Below are 18643 nucleotides of genomic sequence, written 5' to 3'. Positions count from 1 at the left end.
TCCAGCTCTTCGAATCTGTCTGTTGCTGATTTGCTGTGTGACCTTGGGCAAGTCACTTCCCCTCTCTGGGCCTCAGAGGCCTCCCAATAGGATGAATGATCCAGGGTGCCCACCCATTCGGATATTCCAAAATGGTGAAATGTTCAGAGCCATGTGATTCTACACAATTGGAGCCACATTCCTTTAATTTGACAAAAATGCAAATGGTCCTGGTGGATGACTCAGCAGTCCTCAACCCCAGGCCTGTATACCCCAGCTCAGACTTCAGAGGGTGGAGTGGAGGGAGAGCACAGACTCTCCCGACCCCAGTACCTGGCCGCCAGGGCCCTCCGTCTTCACGGATCTGGGGCTGCCTGGGCGTGGGAGCAGGAGACACACCTGGCTGCACAGAGGGGCCTGGGCTGCAGGGTGGTGACGGGATGGCAGAAAGGGAAGATCTGTAGCCCCAGCAGGGTGGCCCTGGTCCGGGGACTCCCCACCCCCAGCACAGCCAGGCGGCCAAAAAGCGGGCTGAAAACAACACAGCCCTCGAAACTGCCCTGAGGGGAGGGCAGTTTTGTATTAGGAGGGGTCGACTGTCTGCAGGAATTGCGAGAGTTAACCAAGCAAGATGAAAAGAACTTGCAAGGCGGCCCTGCTAACCGCCAGGAAAGGGAAGGAAGTCACATGAGGGCACAGCTGAAAGGGAAGAGGCACCGAGGATTGAGGGCAGCTTCCTTGAAACTGATCGCTTCAGGACAGGGAAAAGGTAATGAGAACGTGAATCAGATATGAAGACAGCACAGAGGAGAGAAGATGAAAAAATCACATCAGGAGACGCAGAGAGAGAGCTCGCAGAGGGCAGGACCACACGGAGGACCCCAACGGGACCACTTCACGTCCAAAAACTGAGTCACGCACGTCTGCACAGAAATTAACAGCACGGAGAGAAACTTGCCATAACCACAGTGAATTCAGAGAAAAAGGACAAATTAGTTCAAACAATTAGAGAGAAGACGATCATTATGGAAGCCAGACCTTCTACCATAAGAGGAATTGGAGTCCTGAAGTCAAGTATCCAACAGCTCCCACAAAAGAATATTTGGAGAAACCCCGAGAGGAAGGAAGAACCCGCTGTGCGCACTGAGAGGGCACGAGAGGGAACCCGAACCATCAACATCGGGAACGTGCTGACTCGGGCCGGTTACTGAACTTGGAGGATAAACGAAACAACTCTTCAGACACCCAGGGGGAAAAAGCAAATCACCAGCAAGAGGAGACAAAAATCAGTCTGGCCTCAGCTTTTTCCACAGCAGCATTCAATACCAGAAGGAAAGGGAGCTGAGTCTTCACAGTTGTGTGGAAAAGGGAAAACCAAGAATATTACACCCTATGAGGTTGTGCAGATTTACAGACAACATGGAAAGGGTCAGGGAAAACAGCACCCTCGAGCCTTTTTTGAAAAAAAATTACTCAGCCATGAAATCTACCTAACCGTTGAAAGAGTCTTCTTCTTTTTTTTTTTTTGGTGAGGAAGATCAGCCCTGTGCTAACATCTGCCCATCCTCCTCTTTTTTTGCTGAGGAAGACTGGCCCTGGGCTAACATCCGTGCCCATCTTCCTCCACTTTATATGGGACACCGCCACAGCACGGCTTGCCAAGCAGTGCGCCGGTAGCGCCACTGGGCCAGAAAAGCGTCCATTTTTTTAAGGTAAAAGCATGACTTTCAAACAATATAAAATGAACACATGCCAAAAACTTTATTTAACTAATTAAATAATTAGAGAATAAGAAATAGGTTCCAAGTGGTTCCGAGGAAAATTGGAACCACACACACACACATGTAGGCAGATAAGGAAGGCTGAAATGAATTTACACATGTGCAGAACTGATCAACAGCCCCAGGGCAATAATCACCTGCATTCCACTGGACAAAATTCATTTGCATTTCTACAGACAAGAATTATTTGCATTGCTATAAATTTTCTACAACTTAGATTTGCTCAAAGGCAATGAAAGGCACAGGTCCCTAAATACAGGACACCAGTAGTCTTTTTTTGGGTTTTTTTTTTTGGTCCATTTCAGATTCTTTCGCAATTTTTCCTGCTACAACCAGGAGATGACTCCAATTGCAAAACTCAGGGACAAAATGTGCTTTAAAAGTGGAATGGAATCTATTTAAATACAGAACTAAGATGAAATACTAGGAGAATTATGGTTGCAGAATGGAACATAAGTGTTATCAACCTTGACACAGTGAAAATATCGGAATCACAATCAGCAGCTGGGGGCAGGGGAGGATGCGTAAGGAAAGGATCACCTTTCTTATCCCAAGAAATGTTGAGCCTGCCCAGAGTGAAACATTGATTATTTTTCTCCAGGACTCCAATCTTTTAATGAGTTTCATAAGCTTTTTTCTTAATGTTAGAGAAATTCATTATGAACTAATATCTCTGTAGAAAGTAAAGATTTATCTAAGATTTTCTGTTAAACTCAAGTAAAATTACTTTTAGTTTATAATATAGCAGTTGTGGTACAATTCCATCTCTGAAAATTATTTGGACCTGTTTACTTTTCTCTCTACCTATCTCTATCTCCAAAGTTCTCTGTATGTAGAGGACGTTCACCAAATGTTGACACTCAATGGTGGGCTGTGTTAAACATCTACTCTGTACCAGGAGGTTCTTCACACACATCTCAGATGATTCTTCTGAACAGCCTGAGTGGAGAACCGCTACATTTTAAGCTGTATGAGTCATTGACACTTTAGTGTAAATAAGGTTTTCATGAAGACAGTGTGAGGACTCAGAGTTTCTGCAGGTCTCAACCTGGGCAGCTGAATCCTAGGAAGCTCTGAAGAGAGGAGCTGGTCCCTAGGGTCCTCAGCCCCTCTTGGCTGGAAGAACCACTGGGCTTGTCTCCTAAGCCCCTCTTGCCAGAGGTTCCTGTCCCTGTCCAGGGATTCTAAGCCTGTGAGACAGATGCCCATTCTAGCTGGTACTGGACCCAGGCAGCTGGGGGCCCGGCCCAGCCTTGATAAGTGTCTGGGACACGCCTGGCCAAGGCTTTCCTCCCCACAACGTTGGGGGGCTCCTGAGCTCCACTACCCTCATCTCCCCCTCCCACAGAGGCTCTTGAACAGAGCCCTCACTCCCCCCCCTTCTCCATTTATACCCTCACTTTAGCCACACTGGCCTAAGCTCCCCTTTCCCACACCACTGGGCCTTTGCACATGCTTTGTCCTCCACCAGAAACCCTTTCTTACCCACCTTCCCTCACCCCCAGATCTCAAGGCTCCTCCTCTGGAAGCCCTCCCTGACATACCTCCCAACCCCACAGGTCAGGACTCTGGCCCCTGCTGTGAGCCCCCCATGGGCCAGCCTGGCTCTGCTCATCCCTGAGACCCAGTGCCCAGCCAGGGCCTGGCGTCAGGGAGGCAGAAAGGCAAGTGGGTGAGACTGGGCCTTGGCCTCATCACCAGCAGGGTGACCTCAGCCAGGTCCCTTGTCCTCACTGTTTCCCTGTCTGAGAAATAGGGACATGGTAATTCTTCCTCATGGAGTCCTTGAAAAGAATAAAGAGGATAATGTGTATTTTTATTTTAAGGTTTGTTAAAAGAATGACAATAAGATATGAGCTCACAGCAGAGGGGGAAATGAAAGAGGGAAATCATCAAGTCAGTACAGGAAGAAAAGTGATCCAAGTTTAATTGGAAACAATTCTAACTTTCCTGGGAAGACAGAGACTCCCTCTGGAGCCAGCCGAGGGTCCACGGGGGCTGTGGACTCAGACACCATCGAGGATCCTGGACAGGGCAGGGTCCCGGCCTCCAGGCCCAGTGGGACTCCCTTCTCAGCCCCCATCTCTGCCAGCTCCGTTGCCCACGCCCCCCACAGTGTCCACTCACTCCCCCAGAAGTTCCCCCATCATCTTCCAGCCGCAAGCTTGCTGAGCGGACCGGCTGCAGGGCAAGCCTCCAGCGCCAGTGGGTGACCCAGGATCTCCCACCCCCCACAGTGCTGAGTGACTTTCAGGGCAGGCGGAGGTGAGGGCCGTGTCACCTGCTGTGCCTCCTGCTCCTCAGGAAACAGTTCCCCTGATCTCTTCCCCTTAGGCCGCGGAGTCTGCTGGGGGGGTGGCCAGGGACGGCGGCCCAGTGCCCCTTGCACACGCAGAGTGTATGACAGGCAGGGCCGAGCCCTGGGCCACCGCTCCCCGCTGCAGAGGGCGCCGGCACCGCCCTGACCCCAGCCCTGCCTCCGATCTGCAGCCCCTAGTTCCCACCTGCATCGTGTCCCGAGTGCCATCTCACCTGTGAGGTAGGTAAACTGTCCTCACAGGCCCCCGCTGAGGCGTTTGTGGCAGCCTCTGGGGGATGGGTGAAGTGCCCACATGGGGGCGCAGGAGCTGCCCCCTCCCTGTGAGCACATGCCAGGGTCCCTGGCTCTTTTTAAGGGCTTGCAGCATTCCACCGGGTGAATGCCTGGGATGCCCAGAATCCCCGATTCCCCACTATTAGGCACACGGGTTATTTCCAGTCTTTTGCTAAGACAAGCAGTGCTGTGATGACTACCCTTGTCCTACACCCCTTTGCGTGCCGGTGTGTGTAGGATAAATTCTCCAAGGGCTCCAGCAGGCCCCCCCAGATGGGACACTGGGCCTCATGCCAGAAGGGTGCAGTTTCAAGGAGGCCCCCTCACCTGGGACTGACCCAAGCTCACTCCAGAGCCAGCCAGTCCCCAAGAGCCGGTTCCCCGGAAAGACTGCCCAGGAGCCACCAGCTTTCCTTCTGCTAGAGCTTTGTTTGGTTGGGTTTTTCGGTCAGAGGGCAGTGCTGCCTGCCGGGTGCAAAAGATACAGAGCTGGTCCGGGCAGATTGTTATGCAAATCAAACGAGGAAGTGGGGCGTAGGGAGCAGAGGGGTCCTGCTCGTCCCAGCGGGGGGGAAGAGTGAGGGAGGAGCCCCGGCCCCGCAGGAGGCCGGAGAGGTTCTGGGATTCTGGGAAGGGCTTAGCGACCACCGGCTCCCAGGGAAATCGGTCCAGCCATTGCACCAGGCCCTCGACTCTATCCCCTGCGTCCCTGGGAGTCCCTCTGGAGCATCCGTGTGAGCTCAGAATCCAGTCTGGACAGGCACTGAGACGGGAAGGCCCCCTCCTTCCCCTCCACCAGCTCTGGCCCCTCAGCTGCCAACACAGTGTCCCCTAGTGATGCAGGAGCATCCAACAGGGCCTCCTCTGCACCCACAGCCCCTCCCAGCCCTGACGCCTCAGCATACTGGTGAGCTCTGTGACAGCAGTGTGGGTCTGGGTCACATTGCCTGCCCAGCGCCCAGCACAGAGCCTGGCACGTCGTAGATGCCCAGTGCTGCACACAACTGGACACCTCAACAGCGCCACACCCGCAGGGAGCTGGGGACAAAGCAATGCCTGGCGGAGGGGCCCCCAAGAAGGGCCTGTCCTTGGGAACGACAAGAAAGGGGATCCACCATCAGCACTCCAGCGGGAGCTGCCAGCAACAAATGCACAAGAGGGAGGAGGAAGAGAAATGCAAGACCCTCCCCCCCGGGAGCTGGGGGCTGACCCGGCCTGCAGGCCACCCTGGGCTAGGCTGGAGGAGCCCATGCCAGCTTCCCTCAAACGCTGCTCTGATTATATGGCATTCCTAGATAGAGAATCCAGTTTCTTCTGCCTTCTTTTGAGCATTTCAGGAATTTTTAGCTGATTGACTTAAGGGCTCTTGTGCCTAGGATTGGCAATTCTAATAAGCATTTGTGGAATCTCCTGGTTTTAGACCTAAGGATTCACGTGTCCCCGCTCACCTCCATTCTTGGTGAGATTTGCCTGCATTTGTGCAGGGAGAGAGCTCATCACCCGAAGTGGCCCGTGCCCAGTGCCTGCTCCCTGACTGGTGAGGAATGACTGCTTCAATTGCAGCGTCAGAAGATACAATGGATTCTACCGCAGAAGTGCATTTAGCTCCCCGCAGACACGCCATTTGGAAGGTGACACTGCGTTGTGCCATCCCCAGTTTACATGCACATCAACGCCTGGCAATTGGTCACCAGCATGATTTCATTTCACTCCAGCTGCCTCCACCCTTCATGAGTGGGGCTGAAAGATCAGCCTGTTTCAGCAGCTCCTGATGGTCTCACCGGGATCCAGGTCAGGAAACTTGTTGCTCAATGCCCACTGCTGAGAGCAGGCCCCTGGGCCTTTGCACACGTGTCCCTCTGCCTGAGTGCCTCTCACTATCATCCTTTTAAAAAGAGGTAAAAGGGGCCGGCCCGGTGGCGCAAGTGGTTAGGTGTGTGCGCTCTGCTGCGGCAGCCCCGGGGTTCACCGGTTCGGATCCTGGGCGTGCACCGACGCCCTGCTTGGCAGGCCATGCTGTGGCGGCATCCCATATAAAGTGGAGGAAAATGGCCACAGATGTTAGGCCAGGGACAGTCTTCCTCAGCAAAAAAAAAAAAGAGGAGGATTGGCAGATGTTAGCACAGGGCTGATCTCCTCACAAAAAAAAAAGAGGTAAAATCGTGACTGTCATACATATACAGAAATGAACACGTGTTAAAGAGTTTATTATACTCCTGAATCAGTGAGGGAACCAGGCAGCTGTGATCACCAGTTCAAAAGAGAATGTGAAGAACAGACACATTTTTTTTTTCGTAGGGGAAGTTTTGCCCTAAGCTAACATCTGTTGCCACTCTTCCTCCTTTTTTATTCCTTTTCTCCCCCTCAAAGCCCCAGTACGTAGTTGTATATAGTTGTAAGTTCTAGTTCTTTTATGTGAGCCACCACCACAGCACGGCTACTGACAGACGAGTGGTGTGGTTCCACGCCCAGGAACCGAACCTGGGCCACCAAAGCGGAGAGTGCCCAACTTAACCACTAGGCCATCAGGGCTGGCTCCAGACACATTTATTGATATGAATAAATGTGCAAATGGAGGCAATATTGAAATGAATGTGCAAACAGAGGCAAAACTGGGGAGAGGGAAGTCAACTGGTGTTCCACAGGACGGTTCAGAATCCGCAGGTCTGTGGACAAAAATTATCTTGCATTACTATCAGTTGTCTACAATTTGCAGAGTTGTGAAATAGCATGCATAGAATGGAATCAGATAATACCAGGGGTGTCCTGCAAAGTCAACATAATGCATAGCTTTTCCACAGACGTACAATTTTCCTACAACCCTGACCACCCAAAGGCCTCACCTGGCCAACTTAGCCCATGTCTCGCCCAGGAAGCGCCCCCTGGGTCCCAGGCTGGGGCAGTTGCCATTCACTCGGCTCCACCGTCCCTTCAACTTCTGGTCACACGTTGTTCTGTCTCCTGTCTCCTCCACCAGACTTATGAGAATCTTAAAACAGTAGTTGTCTTCTCCACCTCTCATTGTGCCTGTGAGAGCTCAAGAGACATTTGTTGAATGAATCAATGAATGAGGGAACACAGGAACAATACAGGGTCCTAAAACTAGGGTGGTCCATGGGGCGCCCCCATGAGACAGTAAGAGACCCGTGGTGCAGCACTGGAAGGTCAGTAGTGCCTCAGGAAAATGTGTAGGTTTCAAGTTTGATCTTAATGAGGGCTCCTCAGAAAAAGCTTTGAGAGCCAACAAGCTTGGAAGTGCTGAGTTACACACAAACAAGCTGTTTGCTTTTTTCCTTTTAACCACAGCACTTCTGAGAGCCTTTAATATCCCCAAGTGCCCTATGACTCTCTCAGAAGGAGAATGCAACGTTCCAGTGTTTTCCATGCTTATCTAATGGTGAAACTTTTTTTTTTTTTGCTGATTTTTTTTTTTTTGCTGAGGAAGATTAGCCCTGAACTAACATCTGTTGCCAATCTTCCTCTTATTTTTTTTTCTTTATTCTTTTTGCTTGAGGAAGATTAGCCCTGAGCTAACATCTGTGCCAGTCTTCCTCTACTTTGTATATGGGTCACCACCACGGCATGGCTGACAAGTGGTGTAGGTCTGTGCCCGAGATCCGAACCCGTGAACCTGGGCACTGAAGCAGAGCACACTGAACTTAACCACTAGGCCATGGGGCTGGCCCTGAAGCTTTTTTTTTTTTTTTTATGGAGCGAAGACAAGGACTCTGGAGAATTTACATTGAAAAATACCAATTTAATTCAGCCGGCCTGATTTATTTAATAATACATAAATTATTATTGCCTGGATCATAATTCTGCCTCCAGCGTCAGTGTTCCTGTGGCCTTGGACAAGTAACTTAACGTCTCTGCACCTCGATTTCTTCGCCTATAAAATGGGACTACAAAGAGAACTCCCCTCAAAGTTGCTGGGAGGATTAAATGAGTTTCTGTGAGGAAAACACTTAGGGTAGAGCACGATACAGTGTGTACCCAATAAATATTACCATGTCATGATGATTTATGAAAACACCACGTGCCGTTTATTGACTGTGTGTCTTTGCATCATCTCGCATGACTCTCACGACAACCCTGAGGCCGGATGAGGAAGATGAGGCTGAGGAAGACAGAACGTTTAGGAGGTGAGGTCACTGGCTCAAGGCCTTGTAGCCGGCAAACAGCCAGGGTTCTTAGACCAGACGCGCGGCCCTAAGAAGAAGCTAGTTGAGGGCCTGGCGTGAAGTAGGTGCTTAATAAAGACTGGTTTCTTCTATACCACCCTCCTCCCTCCTTCCCTTCCAGCCAAGAGTCATGCTGGGCCCCAGTCTGAAGGTCACTTCTGGCCAGGGTCATGGCGGGATGGACAGTGCTTCAGGCCAAGGGCTGCCAGGTGCGTGGGCTGGGCAGGACCCAGCTGAGCCTGGCCTCCCACCCCGTCCTCCCAGCTGAGGCCCTCCCTCTCTTCCTCGTCTTCCCTGAGCCTCGCCCCTCTGCCAACTCCCTCAGTTATTTGGGGATTTGAGAACCCAGGGGTTCCTCCCTTTCCTTCAGCCATCATAGTGACAGGGCTCCACTTTTGACACACAGAGGGGCTTAAAATTGTTCTCCATTCAGTGAATAAATAAATGAAGCCTATGCCCTGGGGCTTGAGTGGGCCTGCCAGGCCACCTGGGGCTGTCCACAGGCTAAACACAGACCCACACAGAGCCCCACCCCAGGACTTGGCCAAAAATGCTGCCCCAGCTGAAGGCTTGCTCAGAGAAATGACTCACCTTGGGTGCTCAATGTAATTTCCATGTTTTGTAGACTGAAGGTGTTTTCATAACAGCTGGGGATGATGAGCCAGCAGCAGACTGTAAACAGAGCAATGATCTGCTCAAAAACGCCCCACTCTGAGCTCCCACCCACAAGCAGGGCCTCTGAGGCTGTAAGCTTCTCCACGGCGGGGCCTCCTTCATGCCCAGGTGAGGCCAAGGGCTCCTTGCTTCCTCCCAGTAAGTAGCACAGACCCCCAAAATGACATGGAGACTCACCCAGGCCACTTCCTTACCTGAGGGGGGAGGTGAGTGACAGCCAGCCCTGCAGCCTAGGGGGCCTGCTCTGTCCTCCTGGATGCCTGGGGCCTCCTGTGGGACTGGAAGCCTTGCACGAGCCAGTGTCCTGGGACCAAATATCTGGGGGGCCCAGCACTGAGCCAGGATGGAGGGTAGGGGGAAGTACCACCACACAGGCAGGGAAGATGTCCCTCCCCCAGTAATGACAATCCTGCTTGGGGGACAGGACACAGATACACTGAAGCGACCAAAGGTGTGAAACAAAGAGGTGCTTAATCTTCCCTGAGGACTCAGACACACGGGCGGCAGGAAGTGAGGCCAGCACCACCGGCTCACTCCCCCACCCCCCCATTCATTCAGACAGTCATTTATCAGGCACTTTCTAAGGGCCCACCTGTCAGCTTCACCCCAGGCTTTCCCATCTCAGCAAATGGCACCACCATCCTCCCGGCTACTTTGGCCAAAAACCAAGGAGTCATCTATGATCCCAATTTTTCCGATCCGTCAACAAATCCTGTCCACTTTACCTCCACTACACATCCAACATCAGCCCACTTCTCGGCCACCTCCCATGGCCAAGCTGCTCACCTCTTGCTTAGATAGTGCAGCAGCCACCAACTGGACTCCTGACCCTTTGAACTTGACCTCTGAAATCCTTTCTCCAACTCCTCAGAGTGACCTTGTCACAGCATCATTCTGACTATACCTTTTCTTGTCTTCAAGTCCTCCACTGGGTCCTAACAAATAGTAAAAGTTTTTAAAGAAATTAAGTAGACCAGCTATGGCATCATGTTATAAAGAGATGAAATGAACAGAAGAAGGGCCCAGAGGCAGAACTCTGCATAAATGGGAACTTGCTATATGACTGAGAGGCATCACCAACCGGTGAGGAAAAGATAGACTTTTTATAAGTGGTGTTGGGACAAGTGGTGATCCATATGGGAAGAGTAAAATTAGACCCCTACCTAACACCACACACACAACTCCAGGTGGATTCAAGGCTCACAAGTGGATAACAAAAGTTTAACATATTTAGAAGAAAATCTGGGGGGATATTTTTATGACCTCAGAGTAAGGAATGATTTTTTTTTTAAATAAACTTTTTGTTAATTACAATATGCATAAAGAAAAATGCACGTCATAAGTGTGCAGCTCGATAAAATTTCACAAAGTGAACCCTGCTTTGTACCCAGCACCCAGACCAGGAAATAGGCTGCAGCCAGCAACTCAGTAAGTCTCCTTCTGCCTCTTGATAGGGAAGAGTATCTTAGGTACAAAAAGCATCAGCCGTAAAGGAAAATATTAATGAGTCTTATGACATTAACATTCAAGTCAACATAAAATACCATAAACAAGATTAAAAGATATGCCACAATTTGGGAGGAGATACTTGTAATACATACAACCAGCAGAAGATTAGTTTCCAGAATATGTAAAGGACTTCTGCAAATCAAGAAGACAGACAACCAACCCAACAGAAAAGTCATCAATAAGGTGTGAACAAACACCTCACAGAAAAAAGAAACCCATATGGCCAATAATCCTACAAGAAAAGAGGCACTACCTTGCTGGTATCAGAGGAAGATAAATTAAAACAGCAATGAGATATTATGTCTCAGTCATCAGATTGGCAAATATTAAAGGAAAAAAAGCTGATGCTAGCAAATGTGGACCCCAGCCTTAAACCCGGCTGGTGGAGGAGTAGATTAGTATGGCCAGCTGGCAGGGGCATGATATGGCATCTCGCCTGGTTGAAGGCGAACATATGCATGACCCGGCACTTCCTCCCCCAGGAACAGACTCTACAGAAGCTCTCATGTGAGTGCACCGGGAGGGAAATTGAAAACATCATCAAATTCTTTTCTTTCTTTTTTTTTTTTTTGTGAGGAAGATCAGCCCTGACCTAACATCCGTGCTAATCTTCCTCTTTTTTTTTTTGCTGAGGAAGACCGGCTCTGAGCTAACATCTATTGCCAATCCTCCTCCTTTTTTTTTTTTTTCCCCCCAAAGCCCCAGTAGATAGTTGTCTAGTTGCTGTATGTGGGACGCGGCCTCAGCATGGCCGGAGAAGCGGTGCGTCGGTGCATGCCCAGGATCCGAACCCCGGCCGCCAGCGGGGAAGCGCGCGCACTTAGCCGCTAAGCCACGGGGCCGGCCCTCATCATCAAATTCTGATACAGTCATGTGACAGAAATGGCCTGGCAATTAAAATAAACAAAATAAGAGTGAATTATCAATGAGATACAGCAAGCAGGACATGTGTACAAGGCAGGACATGAGAGATGGGAGCAAGACCAGAGCCTTTGGGAGGAGAGAGAAGCCCCCTGAAGGGGCTGACCCTGGGGAGGTGAGACACAGGCTGGGCTTGAGCATTGGGGAGAATTTATGCACAAAGAAATGGGAGAAACAACAACCTTTTCTTCGTCTCCCTCATTTGCAGGTGACACAGATAATCTCCAAGAAGGAAAATGACTTGCCACATTGGTGACCAAGCTGAGATGATCTGTGCCCTTTCTATTGTCCCCCCTCCTCTGTCCCATGCTCCCTGCCTGCAGGCCCCTCCTCACAGAGGCGTGGCCCAGTGCAGCAGCCTCCTTGCTGACCTCCCTGCCTCTGTTCTCCAGTCTGCCCACGCCTGAGAGGCGTTCTTAGCCCAGTACCATAGTCACACAGCTCCCCTACTCAAAAGCATCCCGCAGCCCCCCATAGCTCCCCACCCTAAGTCCAGACTCACAGTGGTCTCCTATTTAAGGGATAAAACCACTGGTACTAGGCTCACAGATTCTGTGGGCCAAAAATTTGGACACGGCCCAGAGGGGACAGCTTGTGTCTGCTCCACAACATCTGGGACCTCAGCTGGAAGACTTGAAAGCCCCTTCGCTCACATCCTTCACTCTTTTACATTCCCAAAAGAGAGAAGAATTTAGAAGACTACTGTATTTCGTGGCTGTTGTAGCACATCTTTCTGAATTTAAATTACACAAAGAAAGCGACAACCAAATGTTGTCAAAAGGATATTCTCAAAAGCTATTGTTGACAATAAAAATTTACCCAAAGGTAAAACTCATCTTTGGTTCTCTGAATGGGATGATCGATGCGGGTGATTGATCAGCAGAGATGTTAGCTGAGTGATGGCTGGAACGTCTACATGTGGCCCTGCCGTGTGTCCTGGCTTCCTCACAACGTGGTGGGTGGGTTCAAAGGTCGAGGGGGGGGGGCAGGGGGGGAGAGAGAGGGAGCTGCAGAAGCCTTTTATGACCTGGCCTCCGAGGCCACCACACAGCATCGCTTCTGCCACGTTCCAGTCATCAAGGCAGCCTGTGCAGCTTCAAGGAGAGACGAGATGGAGGCACCACCTGTGGGGGAGCAGCGAGTTTTGGAAGACCACGTGGGACTGGAAACTTTCTGTAGCCATTTTTAAACAGTTCATCATAGGAAAATATTAATGATCAGAGCTGGAATAGGAGCCTCTCAGGCTGTGGGCAGAGGAGAGGAGATGCAGGGAGGCCAACGAAGAGGCAACTGCACTGGTTCTGGCCTTTGCGAGGAGGTGCCGTTGGGCTGGGAGGAGGAGATGAGGGGGGGACAATAGAAAGGGCACAGAATTGCAAGTGAGGCCCAGTGATCCTCTCAGCTTGGGCATCAGCGTGGCAAGTCATTTTCCTCCTTGGAGCTTATCTGTGTCACCTGTAAGATGAGTGACACACACACACACACACACACACACAAAGGGAAGAGTTTTCTTATCCATATTGCAGACCCTTTGAGAATCTGATGAAAGGAATGAACCCTCCTCCCAGGGGAAGAAAGACACACTGGGGCACATACATGTCAAACTGGGCTGAAAGTCCAGGGGTGCTCAGAGTCAGGCCAGCTTGGTGGTTAAGGATGGGGCCTCTGGACCCACAATGTCTGGGTGTGAGTCCTGCCTCCACTCCTTACCAGGGAAGAGACCTTGGGCGAGGGACTCGACTTCTCTGTGCCTCTGTTTCCCAATCTGTAGCAGTTAGGAAGGCATTTGGCTGCAGGTAACTGAGAATCTCAACATTCATTCAGTGGCTTCAGCAAAATGGCAGCTGTTTCTCTCATCTGGAAAAGCCCAGATGTGTGCGTTTGGTGGTGTCGGTTCAGGAGCTTGGATGGAGGATCTTCGTCCCTTCTCTTAGAAAAACCTCTTCGCCCTGAAGACTTCCCCTTAATCTCATTGCCCAGAGTGGAGTCGTGGGACCAGCCCACCGTGAGCGAGGATGAGGAAGGGGCAGTGGTTGGGCGGTTCTCAACCAGAGCCGAGTCGCAGCTCCACAGGATGTTTGGAAACGTGTGAGGACATTTCAGGTCGTCACAATGACTGGGCATGTAGTGGGAGGGGCCGCTACACTGCATGGAACAGTCTTACGTGAAGAATTGTCCCCCTCAAAATGCCAAGAGTGTCCGCCATCGAAAAACTCCAATGCTCTTCTGGTCCCTACAGTGGAGGCAAGGAAGAAGGAAGGGCTGGGAATGCGGGTCCAGTCAGCCAGCCCGAGGCACCTGCCAGTACATCGCCTCCCGGGCTGCTGTGAGGAGCAGCGGTAAGTGCTCAGGTCAATGCACAAGCAAATGCTGGGATCCCCTCAGGGTCAAGAGACTGCACGTGAGGCCCATCTGGGAGCCCTGCCAGACCTTGTGGCCAAGGTCTGAGAGGAGACGCTGCAAAGAACCACCCACAGGACCAGGGGATGGATGCATGTGGGGACACAGAATGTCTCTGCCAGTGCTCTGATTTTCCTCGGAGCTTCTTGCCTCTCTTTGAAGCTCGCCTGGCCCTCGGGGGCTGCCCGCGTGTCCTGCCACATCCCGCCATATCATGCCACATCCCGCCTTCAGTCCCCAAAGGGACCCTGACTCAGCAGCAGACACAGCAGGGCAGGTCAAAGGAAGTGGGGAAAACGTCACTGTTGCTTGTCACCACCACGTCCGTCCGCCTGGCCCAGTTCCCGGCAGGCAGGGAGTTGGCCCCCGGTGGGCGTGGGCCAAAGCCACAGATCTGCCAGAGGGCCAGCAAGATGGTCGGCAGGACCTCTTTAGGACTGGGGGACGGGAGAGGTCTGGGTCTGACCCCCAGGCAAGGGGGACGAGGTTTCCCCGGCCTGAGGAACAGAGAACCAGATCTCACCGTTTCCAAGGAGTGGACCTGGCCCCACCCCAGCCTGAGGGTCCCCACCGCAGCCGGTGAGCAAGTCTGCCCTCTGCTCATAGCTGGAGCCCAAACCATAGGCTTCGTGCGCCACTGTTTAAAGATAGTGCTTTCTGGGGCCAGCCCGGTGGTACAAGCGGTTCAGTGCGCGCGCTCCTCTGTGGCGGCCCGGGGTTCGCCGGTTCGGATCCCGGGCTGGCACCCACACACTGCTTGGCAAGCCATGCTGTGGCGGTGTCCCATATAAAGTGGAGAAAGATGGGCACGGATGTTAGCCCAGGGCCAGTCTTCCTCAGCAAAAGAACAAGGAGGAGGATTGGCAGATGTTAGCACAGGGCTGATCTCATCACAAAAACAAATAGATAAAAAAAAAAAGATAGTGGTTTCTGTTGTTGCTATTCCAATGTTACAAGCAAATTGTGTTCACTATGGAAAAGTTTGACAGGCACAAAGAAGAAAACAAAAATCTATCCTCAAGCCCTTCACCTAGGACAACCACTCTCTGCCTGTTGGTATATTTCCTTCTAATCATTTTTCAGTATGTGTATATAAACTTCATTTATACATACTATTTTATAACTAGCTCTTTTTTTTCCTTTAAAACTACATTATGGATCGTTTTTTGTTTTAAAACACTGTAGACCAGTCAAAGCCAACTCTTCTTCCTCCCAGCAGTCCCTCCAATGTTCCCTTCGGGACAATGTTCACCTCCTGTATGGTGAGGGTGAGCACACAGGAGCTGACATCGCTGGGAATGGGCCCTTGGGAAATCAGAGGTGGGCAGAGTTACACGCATCTCCTCACCAGAACCTGTGTCCAAGCGGGAGATTCGCTGATCACCGGCCCATCCCTGGCCGGCCACACGGGGAATTCCCTCCCTGAACGGGAGGGGCCTCTGTCTACAGCCCCCCCCCACACACACACACACACGTGAAGGAGGCCACAGAACATGGGCTCCGGGAGCAGCTGCTTGGGAGCTTCTGGGCTGTTCCTCAGAGAGAGGATAACCTCATCTCTCTCGTCCTTCCCCAAATTCAGTAGAAACCAATTTTCTCATCCTCCAAACTTGGCCAAGGTATTTCAGTTCTGACTACAGAGCCAGAGAGAGATGGACAGTTTCCCATGGGAAAGTGTAGGTCGCAGGCTGGGCTCTTAGATCTGGAAAAGTCCTCAGGTAATTCCAGCTGTCCTCCCTGAGCACCTGCTGTGTGCAGGGCATCACGCCAAGCATTTTATAGCATTAGTTCATCCCATTCCTATGGCATCTCAGAATTCACGGGTGAAGAAGCTGAGTCTCAGCCAAGTTAAGCCACAGGTCAGCTTCCTCATCGATGGGTTGGGCATCTGCAGCCGAGAGAGAAGAGGACCTGCCCAGAGTAGGGACCATCCTAAAGCAAAGCTTGTCCGCCTGGACTGGGCTGATTGCCTCTGTCTGAGGGGCCTGGGGAGTTCGCCTTGAACACAGGCCAGGGATAAGGCTTAAATGGACATGTCAGGCCAGCAGCTACATTCTGGGCACCAGGCCTCCCCAACATCTGCCTACTGCTGCCCACTGACTCCTGGAGCGCAGAAGGTACAAACTTTATAAGGCCAACTCAAGCCCCCTGGGACTTCACACTTGCTCTAGTTGACATGTGGGGCTAGACTGTCTTCTTCTGCTGCACGTGTGGGCATGGAGACACACATGTGTCTTCTGTCTCCTGGACCAACTGTCCAGTCACAAGCCACAGCTCTGGGCCGGCAATGGGAAGACCAGAGCTCCAGACCCGCCCTCCCCAACTAACGCCTTGTGTGACCTTGACCAGGGCTCACACCCGCCCTGAGCCTCGGTCTCATCATCTGAGGAATCCTAACCCCGTGACTCCCGGAGGGCAGGGATGGTGAAGACACATTTCTTTTGCCCCACCCTCAAGGATGGCTCTTCCACCAGCAACAGCCATTACATTTTACCTCGTACTTGAATGCTGCTAGATTGGCAGCGACCGTCTGGAACTCTGTGTGGTGACGGATTAGCAGTGTCTGCCATGGACCAGGACAGAGAAGTGGTGGCGCATGTGCTGTGTGTTGGCCGTAACTGTGATCCCCATGTCCTGTCCCAAGTGAACGCTCAAGGAGTTCCCCAAATGCTCCCCGTAGGTGAGGTGCCTCAGTAACCCCATTTCTGTGAAGACTGAGTCCTTGGAGAAATTATGTAGCTATTGAGAGGGGATTTTTCATCGGTTTGTGCTCTCATCGCCACTTCCTGTCCCAGATAACTGTTCCAGTGCCTGCAGGGGGTTATCTGTGAGGTCACAACCGCGTCCTGAGGTCTTGGGTTCTGAGGACTCCCATCTCGGAGAACAGCCCTCACAGGCTGCCTGCTTTCCTGTCAGCGTGCCTGCTGCTAAAGGTTCCCATTACCAAACTCCCGCCCCCTCCTGCCCCATTCTTGGCTGACATGCAAATTCAGACCCGGTTTACGTGGCCAAGATGGCAGAATGCCCGACCCTCCCAGGAGGTCACTCTGAAAGCAGAAACGTGAGTCTCTCTAATGATGGAATCATTAGACATCGCAGCAGGTAGATGGGGACACATCTGAGGATGTGGACACGGCCTCATTCCTCAATCAGCTGGGCCGGTGCGCATCCAGCGCGGCGTCACCCACCTCCGTCACAGTCGGCCAAATGCAGAGCAGGTCTCTGCCGTGTTTCTTCCCGGTGCAGTCTTGTGTGGCTCCACTCGGTGACGTCACTCTGCCCTGTTTCCCAAGCCTTCTGGGCTGGGGGAGCCCCTGCCCAGTGCTGAGGGCCAGGGGAGAGCCCTGTGCTGTTCAGCGGCTGTCAATCGCAGAGCATGACTCCTGGCAGCAGGGAGCGTTTTGCAGGATCCCAGAGTTTTCCTGAGAGCAGGAGTTACAACTCCACCCAGTGCACACGCCCTTCCACAGCCCTCGCCAAATGGACGCCCAGCTTCCACCTAAACGCCTCCAGACACGGGGAGACCAGTTGGAGTGTTGGCAATTCTAGGCATCTTTTATTTATTCTTTGTGTTTTCATGTAGACTCAAGTTTTCTGCAATGAAATCATTCATTCAGCAAGTATTCACAGGGCACCTACTACGTGCCAGGCACTGCTATAGCCATTGGGGGTATGGTAATGAGCAACACAGACAGAATCCCTGCCCACATGGAGCTGATATCCTCAGGGGAGAAGAAAGGCAACAGGCAGACAAATAAGAGAATATAAAGCGTGTCCAATGGTGCAAGTGCTGTGGAGAAAAAGGAAGCAAAGAAGGGTGGTGGAGTGCTACGTTTGCATTTTAACATACTGTAGGCAGTGAAAGTGACATTCAAGCAATGTCCTGAGAGACGAGCGGGCTAAGGCGTGTGGGTGCAATAGAAAAGAGGTCCCAATACAGGCAACAGCCTGTGCAAAGGCCCTGAGGTAGGAGTGCAGTTGGAGAGATAGAGAAACAATAAGGGAGGCCAGTGTGCTGGAACCAAATGAGCCAGGGGGAGGACCGTGGGAGATGAGATGAGATCAGGAAGGCACAGGGGTGGGGAGGATGGTGCTTAGATATGTATGGCTTCTGTAATGCAGGAAGCCATAGTTTTAAATAGGAAAGGGTTGGATTCTAATAGAAGCTCAAATCCAGATGAAAAGAATACCCAAATCCAATCACGGTGAGCCAAGTAAAGACCTGCACTGCAGGGAAGACTGGGAACTGCATGGTGGGACCAGCATTTCTGCAGCTCCAACAGTGCCTGCACATCGCCAGGAGCCAAAAGGACAGAGTAACTTCGTTTTTACAATCAGTCTTACTGATCTAGGAAAACAGAAACCAAATTGCTATGGGGGGTAAGAGGCTTAACCAAAAGGGCTGGGCTTCCTGGGGCCGAGCGGGGGTGAGGGGGAAGGGTGTTAGTGTTCTCAGGCCTGGAGCAGAGGAAGGTGAGGTGGGCATGGAACCGTGGGTGCCTCCCAGGATCCTCGCCAGAAGGGGCTCTTTGGCAGGCAGTAGGAGTACCCAGACCCTGAGAGGGCCCAGGCGTTTGTTACGGAAACCTTCTTGTAAGTCAGCC

General features: G+C 51.7%; 1 long non-coding RNA gene across 1 annotated transcript; it reads right to left on the bottom strand.

The window, feature by feature from the left end:
* Positions 1-6545: 6545 nt before the first annotated feature.
* LOC131405448 (uncharacterized) lies at positions 6546-9584 on the bottom strand. Its single transcript, XR_009219974.1, has 3 exons — positions 9404-9584; positions 7197-7389; positions 6546-7019 (listed from the first exon to the last, which is right to left on the bottom strand). It is a non-coding gene; the product is annotated as an uncharacterized LOC131405448 (long non-coding RNA).
* Positions 9585-18643: the final 9059 nt, after the last annotated feature.

This window comes from Diceros bicornis, chromosome 5 (assembly GCF_020826845.1).
Source record: "Diceros bicornis minor isolate mBicDic1 chromosome 5, mDicBic1.mat.cur, whole genome shotgun sequence".
NCBI classification, from domain to species: Eukaryota; Metazoa; Chordata; class Mammalia; order Perissodactyla; family Rhinocerotidae; genus Diceros; species Diceros bicornis.
This window is presented reverse-complemented; position numbering and strand designations above follow the sequence as displayed.